The sequence below is a fragment of the Ornithorhynchus anatinus genome, chromosome X1 (assembly GCF_004115215.2).
Source record: "Ornithorhynchus anatinus isolate Pmale09 chromosome X1, mOrnAna1.pri.v4, whole genome shotgun sequence".
NCBI classification, from domain to species: domain Eukaryota; kingdom Metazoa; phylum Chordata; class Mammalia; order Monotremata; family Ornithorhynchidae; genus Ornithorhynchus; species Ornithorhynchus anatinus.
Genome location: NC_041749.1, coordinates 26,812,291 through 26,824,524, shown reverse-complemented (window position 1 = coordinate 26,824,524; position 12,234 = coordinate 26,812,291).

Here is a 12,234-nt window from a genome sequence, read left to right as displayed (position 1 = left end):
CATTTAGTCATAATGACTAAATGCCTAAATGACAAGTGCATTTTTCTAAGACTCTGCTGAGTCCATACAGCTGCCACCCTCAATCCCTCCCCTCCCCCTGACCCTCCCAGCCATCCTCTCTATAAAAGAGACCCAGTGTCAATGCATTTTCATTTTTCACTTTCTATATCAGACCTGAGACAGAAGCCAAGTCCCTTAACAACCTGAATAGAGCAGCAGCTTCGCTATTGGATAACATCTGCAGCTGTCAAAGCCAAGACTCCCTGGTAATTCCTTCCACTCTTTCTCTCCCTTCACCACCTCACCATCCCACCTACCTTGATGATCCCACTTTCTCCACTACCAACCCTACAGCAAACCGGGTTGGAATCCCCAGTGGAACCCCACTCCCAGGTGAATGTGACTGGACTGCAGGATGGTCTGCAGGACAGCCTGCCAGCCCCAAGTGAAGAAGGTGAAATGTAGTTTTCATCCCCTCACCCCAGGGAAAAGAAAGGTCTCCACTGAGTCCAGATCTTTCCTGAATTTTCTTTTTCTTTCCCTTTATTTATGCTTTTAGCCCTGTATTCTCTCTATGGCTGGGTGAATCCTGAACAAAACACCGGCAGGGCTGTTCCCAGCTTGGCTGCCACTGGCTTCTCCTTCTGAACTCTTTCCTGCTCCCTCACCCTTTACCATCTCCATGCACCCCATATCCAGTGTCCACTCCCAGACCTTCATCCCTGGACTCTCACCCACAGATCTCTATCACCTGACCTTCTATTCCCCTTCTTCATCCTCTGGATCTCATTCCAAACCCGAACATTTAGCTCCCCAAAACCCATCTTCGAATGCCAAACCTGGACCCGTATTTCCTTAATCCCTTCCCAGAATCTCCATCCCAGGACCTCCAAATCCCAGGACTCCCATCCTGGGGCTCTTGGGACAGGCAGGGGCTAGAAGCAAAAATGGGGGTGGGGCTGGAGGCTCCGAGTAGGGTCTTGCTGGAGTCAGGCCTCCAGGCTAGACTTTGGCATTTGGGCTAGACTTTGGCATTTCTCTGCTCGTTTCCTTCCTTCTTGGGGAGGAACAGGGAGGAGATGTACTGCGCCCTGCTGCTCTGGAGCTAAGCCCCTTCTTACCTCCTGGAGCAGCCCCCTGACTGTGGCTGAGCCTGGGTGGGTCTGGTTGGGCCTGGATGAGGCAGGGAGGAGCGCCTGTTCCCAGACACCTTTTCCCACACAGCGCAGTGACCCAGAAGCGTGATGCGCAGAGGCCAGCAAGCTCCTCTCCTCTCTCCTTTTTCTTCTTCTTTTCTTCCTTCTCCTCTTCCTTACCTCCTCTCCCTCCTCCTCCTTTCTGTCTCTCTGCTCCTCCTCTTCTCCTCCCTCCTCTCGTGTGTTCTTCGGGGAGTTGGATAAGCTTTCAGAAAGGAGCAGCCCCAGGTCCTCCCAAAAAAGGAGGAGTCCAGGGCAGCGCCCTGGAGGAGGCAGCCTGCACTCCCTTCATGGAGCCCCACCTAGGTACTCAGCCACCCCATCTGCACCTCCACCTTCCACATTCTCTAAGTCTCCTGCCCCACCTTATCCCAACCTTCTCCCCCCGGCCTCCTCTCCCTTCCCCGATCAGCTTAAAGCCCCGTCCCTCCACCCTCCGCCTTCCAGTGCCCTGTGGGACTCAACTCCCGGCCCAGCCTGCCCGACCGGCTTCCTCTCCTTCCCTCCACTCCCCTCCACATCCCTTCTGAAGGGTGATAAGGGAAAACAAGTTTCTCCAGTCTCTTGGCCAATTGCTTGATGGATAGGGGAGGGGTAAGTGGGGACAAGTGACAGAGAACTTGCTACCCTTCCACTGAGCTCATAGGTAGCCTTAGCAGCAGCAAAAGAACCCTCAGGGACAGGGTACAGGAAAAACTGGGAGCTAGTGGGCAGGATGCAGGCGGGGAGCACCAGTGTAGGGAAACACTAGACACTAGACCTCTGCTCTTTGGAATCTCTTCTAAGGTGGTTTTGTAGGATCAGATCTGTGCAGGGAGGCAGAAGGAGGGAATAAAATGGATCTCTCCTAAAACTCTTCCGTTATACACTTCCTGGAGCAGTAATACCAGGCATAGGCAACTAAGTAGCCCAGGAAAGAGAAGAGAAGCAATCTCTGGCTGAAAAGCTGAGTAGATGAGGGGAAACATCGCTTGAGCAACTCTCAGAGATTTCTTTCCTTCCTAGCACCACTCCAGATTCTTCTCTCGTAGATCGGGTAATACTCATCCTCCCCTTTAGCATTCCCCGACCCAGCTCCTACTGCCTCTACAAAGGGAGGAATAGACACAGGAGGGGCTGCCTGCCCTCAACCTGTGCTTGAAGACATGGTGCCAGGGAGGAATCAGTTCAGAAGCAGGGCCTCTGCCACTGAGAATGGCTCCTTGGCATTATTCATTCCATAGTATTTATTGAGCGCTTACTATGTGCAGAGCATTGTACTAAGTGCTTGGAATGTACAAATAGGTAACAGATAGAGACAGTCCCTGCCCTTTGACGGGCTTACAGTCTAATCGGGGGAGACAGACAGACAAGAACAATGGCAATAAATAGAATCAAGGGGAAGAGCATCTTGTTAAAACAATAGCAAATAAATAGAATCAAGGTGATGTACATCTCATTAACAAAATAAATAGGGTAATGAAGATATATACAGTTGAGTGGACGAGTACACTGCTGAGGGGATGGGACGGGAGAGGGGGAGGAGCAGAGGGAAAGGGGGGAGAAGAGGGTTTAGCTGCAGAGAGGTGAAGGAGGGGGTAGAGGGAGCAGAGGGAAAAGGGGAGCTCAGTCTGGGAAGGCCTCTTGGAGGAGGTGAGTTTTAAGTAGGGTTTTGAAGAGGGGAAGAGAATTAGTTTGGCAGAGGTGAGGAGGGAGGGTGTTCCAGGACCGTGGGAGGATGTGGCCCAGGGGTCGATGGCGGGATAGGCAAGAACGGGGGACGGTGAGGAGGTGGGCAGCAGAGGAGCGGAGCGTGCGGGGTGGGAAGTAGAAAGAGAGAAGGGAGGAGAGGTAGAAAAGGGCAAGGTGATAAAGAGCCTTGAAGCCTAGTGTGAGAAGTTTTTGTTTTGTGCAGAGGTTGATAGGCAACCACTGGAGGTTTTTAAGAAGGGGAGTGACACGCCCAGAACGTTTCTTCAGGAAGATGAGCCGGGCAGCGGAGTGAAGAATAGACTGGAGCGGGGCGAGAGAGGAGGAAGGGAGATCAGAGAGCAGGCTGACACAGTACTCTATCCGGGATATTACGAGAGCCTGTAGCAGTAAGGTAGCCATTTGGGTGGAGAGGAAAGGGCGGATCTTGGCGATATTATAAAGGTGAGACCAGCAGGTTTTGGTGATGGATTGGATGTGTGGGGATGTGTGACGGATTATGCAAGAGCTGGCATGGCTATTCCTCCGATTTTTCCACAGACCAACCAGTTTTCAGCTAGTTGGTTCCCTGACCCATACAGAAATAGCACTGGACACCATTTGTCCAGTGTTCTTATTTTAAAATACACCCAGCTTCCCCCACCTCAGCTCCGCCACCAAGGTCCATGATGCAAAAGTGCTGCTCCTGTTTATGGGAACATAGAGAATTATGAGGGCTTTGGAGAAAAATGGGGGTCAGGGAACCTCCTTGGAGTACACTTTAGGGTTTGAGGTTTTCCACAAAAACTTCCAGCTGACCTTGTGGCGTTATACCGTGCAATTTGCATAATTCATTCAATAGTATTTATTGAGCGCTTACTATGTGCAGAGCACTGTACTAAGCGCTTGGGATGAACAAGTCGGCAACAGATAGAGACAGTCCCTGCCGTTTGACGGGCTTACAGTCTAATCGACTGTGTTACATATTTGCAATAATGTACAGATAATCAATCAAACAATAGACATCTGCTACTTCCCTGGTCAGCAAATGGCCATCCAGAATTTACAAGGGCCATCAGTGCCCATCTTAGCTGTTAGCCTGGCAGAGATTACTCACTCTGTCTTGAGACAGCAATCTGTAACAGTCAGGATGCTCCAAAAGACTTTGCAAAGCCTGGATCCTCCGTCATCCTCTTCTCCTTGCTAAGGTATGAGGACTGGGGTGGCATATGGGGAAGAAAAAGGGGGGAATGGACAGTGCCAACTAGGCTCAGGGATGGGCCTCACCCCTTATTGCTGTCATACTACAGCCCAGAGTGCAGTCTGACATCCAACTCTAACTCTGACACCATTAGGCCTTGTATTGAGCACTTATGTACATATTCTCATGCTCTACTACTGAGCAGTTATTCATTTGTGTGTCCAACTTTCTGTTCTCTTGTTACCACTAGTTGCATTTTTTTTGCAACTTATCAAATACTTTTTTGAATAATGCACGCCTTCCCGATTAGATTGTAAACACTTGGTACAGTACTCAGTACACAGTAAGTGCTCAGTAAATAGATCAACTGATTAAATTCTTTGAAGTCAGGGATCTTATTTATTACCACAATTATGCTCTCCCTATGTCACACAGTAAGCACTCAGTACATAAATATTGATTGATGGGCTGATGGTTGACCAAACCCAGACTTCTGTGGTTTGATTTCTAAGGGCCAAACTGTACTTTCCAAGTGCTTAGAACAGTGCTCTGCACACGATAAGTGCTCAATAAATACGACTGAGTGAATGAATGAATAATAACTGTGGTATTTGTTAAGTGCTTCCTGTGTGCCCAACATTGGGGTAAATACAAGATAATCATGTCCTAAATGGAATTCATAGTCTAAGTAGGAGGCAGAAGAGGTATTGAATCTCCATTATGCAGATGAGGGAACTGAAGCACAGAGAAGTTAAGTGATTTGCCCAAGGTAACACAGTAGACAAGTGTCAGAGCTGGGATTAGAACGCAGGTCCACTGACTCCTAGACCAAGCTGCTTCTCAATTCTGCTTCTGATGCAAAACTCAGACCATGCAAAGTGCTCTAATCCTGGTTTCCTCTGAGGATCACAGTTCTCTCTGCCATGCTCTATGTACCCATTTTCTCTATGATCAAGACAAAATGTTTTTATTAGGTAAACACACCATTCCCTTGGTAGTTAAATCCCCTCTTCATTACCCCCAAGAATTCCCAATTATATCACTTCAATAATATCTTCCTCCCTAAAGAATACAAATAGGTCTGTGGTAGGCAAATTTTTGGCAGAGTCAGAAGGAAAGAAAGGAGAGTAGAATAGGAGTATTTCTTGGGATCTTCTTGGGTCAGAATTAATTCTAAAACATGGTTTGCAAATTAAAATTACAAACCTATTTCCTTCATCTTTCCCCAGAGAGAAACCCATGGAAAATGTAACCAAATGTAACATATTTTTATTATGGAAACACATTTTCTGGGCTAGAAAGATTCCCAAATGACCTTGTTTCTCTCTGATTGTAAAATTCCCAAACAGTGGATTTTTCTCTCTCAATAATACTGTGTGAATGCCACAAACACCACAGATGCAAATATTTATTAAGGTTGATAATGAAAATATAATTTTCTTTTCCAGGGGATTCACTAAAGCTTCGAGGATCTTCAGGTAATGAAATCATGGCTCAATAATTACACAAATGTGGCCAAATGAAAGAAGTATGAGAGAGAAGTTGTCTGAATAAATGAGTTTTCCAAAGCTAGTCCTGCACTCCCCTCGGTGCTAAAGATCACTGAAATCTAGCACACAGCAATTTTCAGTTTTGGACCTATTTGACATGAAAGAATTGATGCTTGAGTATGTGGATCAAAGTCTATTAATGGTGATGGCCCTGAAACCAATCAGAGCACCCTTTTTGTTCCACTTCTAACACATGCTTCTCAACTTCACAGGTTAGCTGAGAAACACAAGCCTTCCCTGAGTTGAGAAAAGTCCAATTACTTCACTTCTTCCCCAGTCAGAGTCAAAGCACATCCGTTTATTTTAGATGTTCTAGCAGCTTCTAGTCAGATTTTATTAAGGAATTCCAGCTTTTCTCTGTTTTAGGTCATGTTAATGTCTTGTAAAGCTTTCCTGGCTATAGAAATTGGGTCCCAAACTATTTCTTCACACATTAAAGGAAAAAAAAAAACATAAGAAAGCCATTAACAGAACATCTGCCCTTGTCAGAGACACAGTTTGAAAAAATGCCATGGCTGTTGAAATGTTCTTGCTCTGCAGTGCTAGGAATTGTGAATTCCCAAGGCTCTCCAAAGGCCTCAAGTGACTTTAGGGCTTCCTGGTCCTAAAGTTCAGTAGTTTTACATTCATTTTGCTTTTATGTGCTGACTCTTTCATCCTTCCATCTTCCTTTCCATTGCCAGTAAGACTCTAAACAGACTTGTTCAAGACAAATTATAGAAAAATGTGGCTAACTCAGCATTGTGTGAATCAAAATAAACAAAATAAACATACTCAAGGATGACTTGTTAAATGGGGTGAGGGTACAATGGGGTCTCCGTTGCTTTTGAGATATTTTGTTTTCTGACCACAGAATGTACTGGTTCTCTAGCCTCATTGTGAGCTCCTGGGCTAAAAAGAGCCTAGGGAGAGAAGGAGGGATGACACAGCCCAAACCATCACCACAAATGCCACATTGCCACAAAAAATAACTCAGGTTCATGTTCTGTAGGTGGTAGGATATGCTTTAACCAATTTAACCACTAATGTCTGAGCAATCCTCCCTGGATGGCAAAGAGTCAGGAAAGGCACACTACTGTATTTTCATGGATAAAGTTTGCAAATGTGCAAGTCACTCTCACTCATGGATGCAGTCTCACCTCGGCAGTGGGACAACTCTGCTACATAAATCACAATGTGGTTTCTGACCAAAGGTCAGCCCCTCAGAAAGGATCTATATAGAATAATAGATGCAGGAGAAGTTCAAGGTACAACACCAAGATTTCTATGTTCATATTCATAAATTTTAAAAAAGCAATGGATGACATCAAGAGGCCTGGCAGTTGCTGAGCAAAATCTTGCTACCCTGAGAAGTAACCCTATATTATTAAACTATTCCAGGATACTATGATCAGTTGAGTGAGGTTTAGAGGTGCCTTGTATGCTTGTCTCCTCAACACCTGTAAGGTAAAATAGAGCAATGGTGTATGTCCAGTTTGATTCAATCTGTTCTATGTTCCCATCCTCAAGGGAATGATGAAGGACCTGGTAGTGGTATCATAATTTAGTTCTAATTCTCTGGGAGACTTTACTAACTCAATTGCCTATAAACATCATCAAATATGTTTGAGACAGGCACCCAGGTACAGAGCTGCTGATTGTGCTTCTGAGGTACAACTAAGGCGAATGCACATGATTATTAATATATTTGCAGAGCAAGCCCAGTGCTTGGATTGATAATAAGCTTGAAAAAAGCTTGGTTCTCTATTAGTATGCCTCTGGGAACCATTACACACCACCAAATATTTTAACTGATTTCAGAGACTACAGTGCTTCTATCAAATGCATACACAGGGAATCAAGCTTCAACCCCAAATGAGGTTTTATAAAGCTATAGGGATGATCACTCTTCTAAATAGTTGTGACCAGAGAAGGCATAGCCATCTTTTCTAGCAGTTTCATTGAACACCTACACCCTTACGCAGTACCAGATGGCAGAACAAGAGAAGAAGCAATGTGGAAGCTCTGCCAGTTGCTTGCTGGGTGACCTTGAGGAAGTTACTTCCATCTATGGACCTCCGTTTTCTCAACTCTAAAATAGTATTTAAATGCCTGTTCTCCCTCCTACTTAGACTGTGATCCTTTTGTGGGACATGACCTATGTCTGTCCTGATTAACTACCTCAGTGTTTAGAACAGGGCATGATACATAGCAAGCACTTAACAAATACCCTCATTACTATTATCATTATTACAATCTTGCAAGCCCAATCCAGTTAAACTGAATTTTTGGTGGGCATTGCTAAGTGCAGATCAACTAACTACTGTCCAAGGTCTCTTTGTTGGCATTTTGGTCTTGCCCTTTCTAAGATGAAAAAGTATATTTTAATGGTGTCCCAGGTAAAAAGACTTAAGAATCTGTCTAATAATCATAACTGTGGTATTTGTTAAGCACTTACTATGTGCCAGGCACTGTTCTAAGCTCTGGAGTAGATACATCTAATCAGGTTAGTCACAGTCCATGTCCCACATGGGGCTCACAATCCTAATCCCCATTTTACAAATGAGGTAACTGAGGCACTGAGAAGTTAGGTGATTTGCCCAGGGACACACAGTAGACAAGTGGTAGAGCTAGGATTAGAATCCAGGTCCTTCTGACTCCCAGGACAGAGCTATATCTACTAGGCCATGCTGCTTCTCCTGAAAAAGTTCCACCTTAAGTAAATGCCAAGCTTAGAACAGTGCTTGGCACATAGTAAGCTCTTAATAAATACCATCATTATTATTATTATTATTCTGTAGCTGGTATTGACTTGAGATCACTCCTGAGAATACACAGATGAATAGTCAAGGGTAAATAACTTATTGAGACTATTCAGATGAAGTAGACTGACTTTTAAAAGGTTATGACTTTTAAACTTTTAAAGGATTTGGCAAGTCAGTGAGCTTTTTCAAATATTTTTCAGAGTCTCATTTATAGTGGCCTTATTCAAAATGTCTGCTAGGCAACACACAGTTTTGCTCAATTGGTGAGCTCAGTGGAAAGAGTAAAGGCGTGAGGTTTTACTAATCTAAATATGAATCTTTGAAGAATTCATCAAACCACTGTCCATGAAGCTGGACTGGCTTCATGACACCCTCTCAAGCTCCTCAGAAATTCAGCCCCTGGAAAAGTGCTTGGCACATAATAACCACTTGACAAACAAAACAATAAAAAAAATTTGAAATGTATAATACAACAGAGTTGGTAAACATGATCCCTGTCCACAAAGAGTTTATAGCCAACATGATCTCAATGGTCAGAGGGGTTCTTTTGAACAATAGTAGTGAAACCACTGCGAACTATTGGAGAAGCAGCGTGGCTCAGTGGAAAGAGCACGGGCTTTGGAGTCAGGGCTCATGAGTTCGAATCCCAGCTCTGCCACTTGTCGGCTGTGTGACTGTGGGCGAGTCACTTAACTTCTCTGTGCCTCAGTTCCCTCATCTGTAAAATGGGGATTAAGACTGTGAGCCCCACGTGGGACAACCTGATTCCCCTATGTCTACCCCAGCGCTTAGAACAGTGCTCGGCACATAGTAAGCGCTTAACAAATACCAACATTATTATTATTATTATTAGTGGAAAGAACATGGGCCTAGTATTCAGAAGACTTGGCTTCTAATCCCAAATCCACCATTTCCCTGCTTTGAGACCTTGGGCAAGTCACTTAACTTCTCTGTTCCCTCATCTTCAAACAGGAGATTCAGAACTGTTCTCCTTCCTACTCAAACTAGGAGACCCATGAGCAATAGGGACTTTATCTGAGCTAATTATCTTGTATCTGATCCAACACTTATTACACTACTTGGCACATTCTAAGTGTTTAAAAGTGCTCAGCTCATAGTAAGTGCTTAATAAATACCACTGCTTTTATTACTATACAGCTCCTTGATTATCTTGCATCTACTAGAGTGTTTGGCACATAGTAAGTGCTTAACAGATATTATTATTATTAATCTCATTAATAGCAGCATTCATGATAATTCTATCTAGCATCCAGGCAAATCTTGGGAAACCATTTCACTTCAAAAGTAGTGGTTAGATCCCAAACCATTCATATGTTTGTCTTTCGGCTGAACGGTGAATGCTGAAGACACTGTTACTGCCACTACTAATAATAATTGTGGTTTTTGTTAAGAATTTACTATGTGCCAAGCACTGTACTAAATGCTGGAGTAGATACAAGATCATCTGGTCCCATATAGGACTCACCGTCTAAGTAGGCAGGAGAACAGGAATTGAGTCCTCATTTTGCTGATGAGGGAACTGAGGCACAGAGAAATCAAATGACTTTCCCAAGGTCACACAGCAGACAAGTGGCAGAGCTGGGATTAGAACTCAGGCCCTCTCGCCCCCAGGGACAGATTCTTTCCACCTGGCCACGTTTGTTTCTCTACTGCTTAGGTTTTTGGCCTAGTGGACAGAGCAATGGCCTGGGAGAATGGGGACCAATGTTATAATCCTGGCTCCACAAGACTACTATGAGAGGTTGGGCAAGTCAATTAACTTCTCTGTGCCTCAGTTTCTTTGCCTGTAAAAATGGAGGTAAAACATCTGCTCTACCTCCCATTTATAATGTGAGCCTTAGATTATTTTGTTTCTACACCAGCAATTAATACAGTGCTTGGCAATAGCAAGTGCTCAATAAATACCATTATTGTTATTATTTTTATTATTGGTGTTATTTACACTTTAGAAATATCTTGCTGCTTATTGTATATCAGGCATTTTTGATTGAGTTATTCCAATGTATCGCTTTGGAAAGTATAGAGGTGTCTGAGACAATTTCAGGAGGGAATTGCTCAGGAGCAACGAGGCCTTTTTTGTAAAAATGGATTTGGAGAAAAGCAACCATAGAGTGGAAGAATGAAATACAAAAACAGTGATAGGATCATTCCTGGAATAAGCACTTTTGTCAAGGCTTTTTGGGGAGCATCTCGTGTACTCACTCTCTGAGAGACTGAAGTTGCAAGAAGTCAAGGAAATAAAATGTTTATAATAATGATGGCACTTGTTAAGCACTTACTATGTGCAAAGCACTGTTCTAAGTGCTGTGGGGGATACAAATTGATCAGGTTGTCCCACGTGGGGCTCATAATCTTAATCCCCATTTTATAGATAAGGTAACTGAGGCAGAGAGAAGTGACTTGACTTGCCCAAAGTCACATGGCTGACAAGTGGCGGAGCCGGGATTAGAACCCATGACCTCTGACTCCCAAGCCCATACTCTTTCCACTGAGCCACGCTGCTTATCTACCTGCCCAAAGATTGTCTTCTATTGTGACAGATGCATTATTGATCCAACTTTTACAATGAATCCATATCACTTTGGCACTATTGTGCTTTTAAGGAAAAATGAAAACTGCACCCTGGCTAGAATTCAAGGTGGCACATGCAACCAACTAGTGAATGTGCCAAGATAATCCCAGCTGGACATTATTTTACAACCTAGGAACTTTGGTTAGAAGAATTATGGATGATGGAGCCCATTTTCACTGTGGTATAAGAGATGACTTGAATCAATCAATGAATCAATCATATTTATTGAGCATTTACTGTGTGCAGAGCAGTGTAATGATAGCTTGGGAGAGTACAATATAGCAGGCACACTTCCTGCCCCAGTGACCTTACAGTCCAGAGGGGGAATCAGGCATTAATATAAATAACTAAATTAAGGATATGTACATAAGTGCTGAGAGGGGAATGAGTAAAGGGAGGAAGTAAGGGCGATGCAGGAGGAAGTGGGAGAAGAGGAAAGGAGGGTTTAGTCAGGGAAGGTCTCCTGTAGGAGATGTGTCTTCAATAAGGCTTTGAAGCAGGGGGAAAGTAATTGTTGGATAAGAAGGAGGAAATTCCAGGACAGAGACAAGATGTAAGCGAGAGGTTGAAGGTGAATTAGAGGAGATTGAGGTAAAGTGAATAGGTAGTCATTAGAAGAGTGAAGTGTGCAGACTGGGTTGTAATATGAGAGCTGTGAGGTAAAGTAGGAGGTGGTAAGCTGATCGAGAGCTTTAAAGCTGACGGTAAGGAGTGTCTGCTTGATACAAAGGTGGATGGGCAACTATAGGAGGTCCTTGAGAAGTTGGGAAACATGGACTGAACATTTTTGTAGACAATGATCTGGGCAGCAGAGTGAAATTTAGACTGGAGTGAGGAGAGCTCGATGGGGTTAGGGAATATGTCTATTTATTGTTATATTGTCCCCTCCCATGCATTTAGTGGAGTGCTCTGCACACAAGTAAGTGTTCAGCAAATATGATTGATTGAGAGGCAGGAGGCAGGGAGGATAGCAAGGAGATTGATAAGGTAATCAAGGTAGGGTAGGATAAGTACTTGGATTAATGTGGTAGCTGTTTGGATGGAGAGGAAAGGGTGGATTTTAGGACTTGAAGAAGGGAATGAGCAGAAGCAGCAGGTGAATTCATCTGTTTGGAGAAATAGCCTGTCCCACCAAACCCAGGAATATTGATCTCTCAGAGAGGACAAGTCTTATATGTCCCTTTCCTGGCAAAATAAAATAGGATCTTCGAGAGATCCCGGTAGCCTTCGTAGGGAAGGAAAGAGGAAGTGGTTGGATGGAGGGGGAGATGGAGTGGAGTCA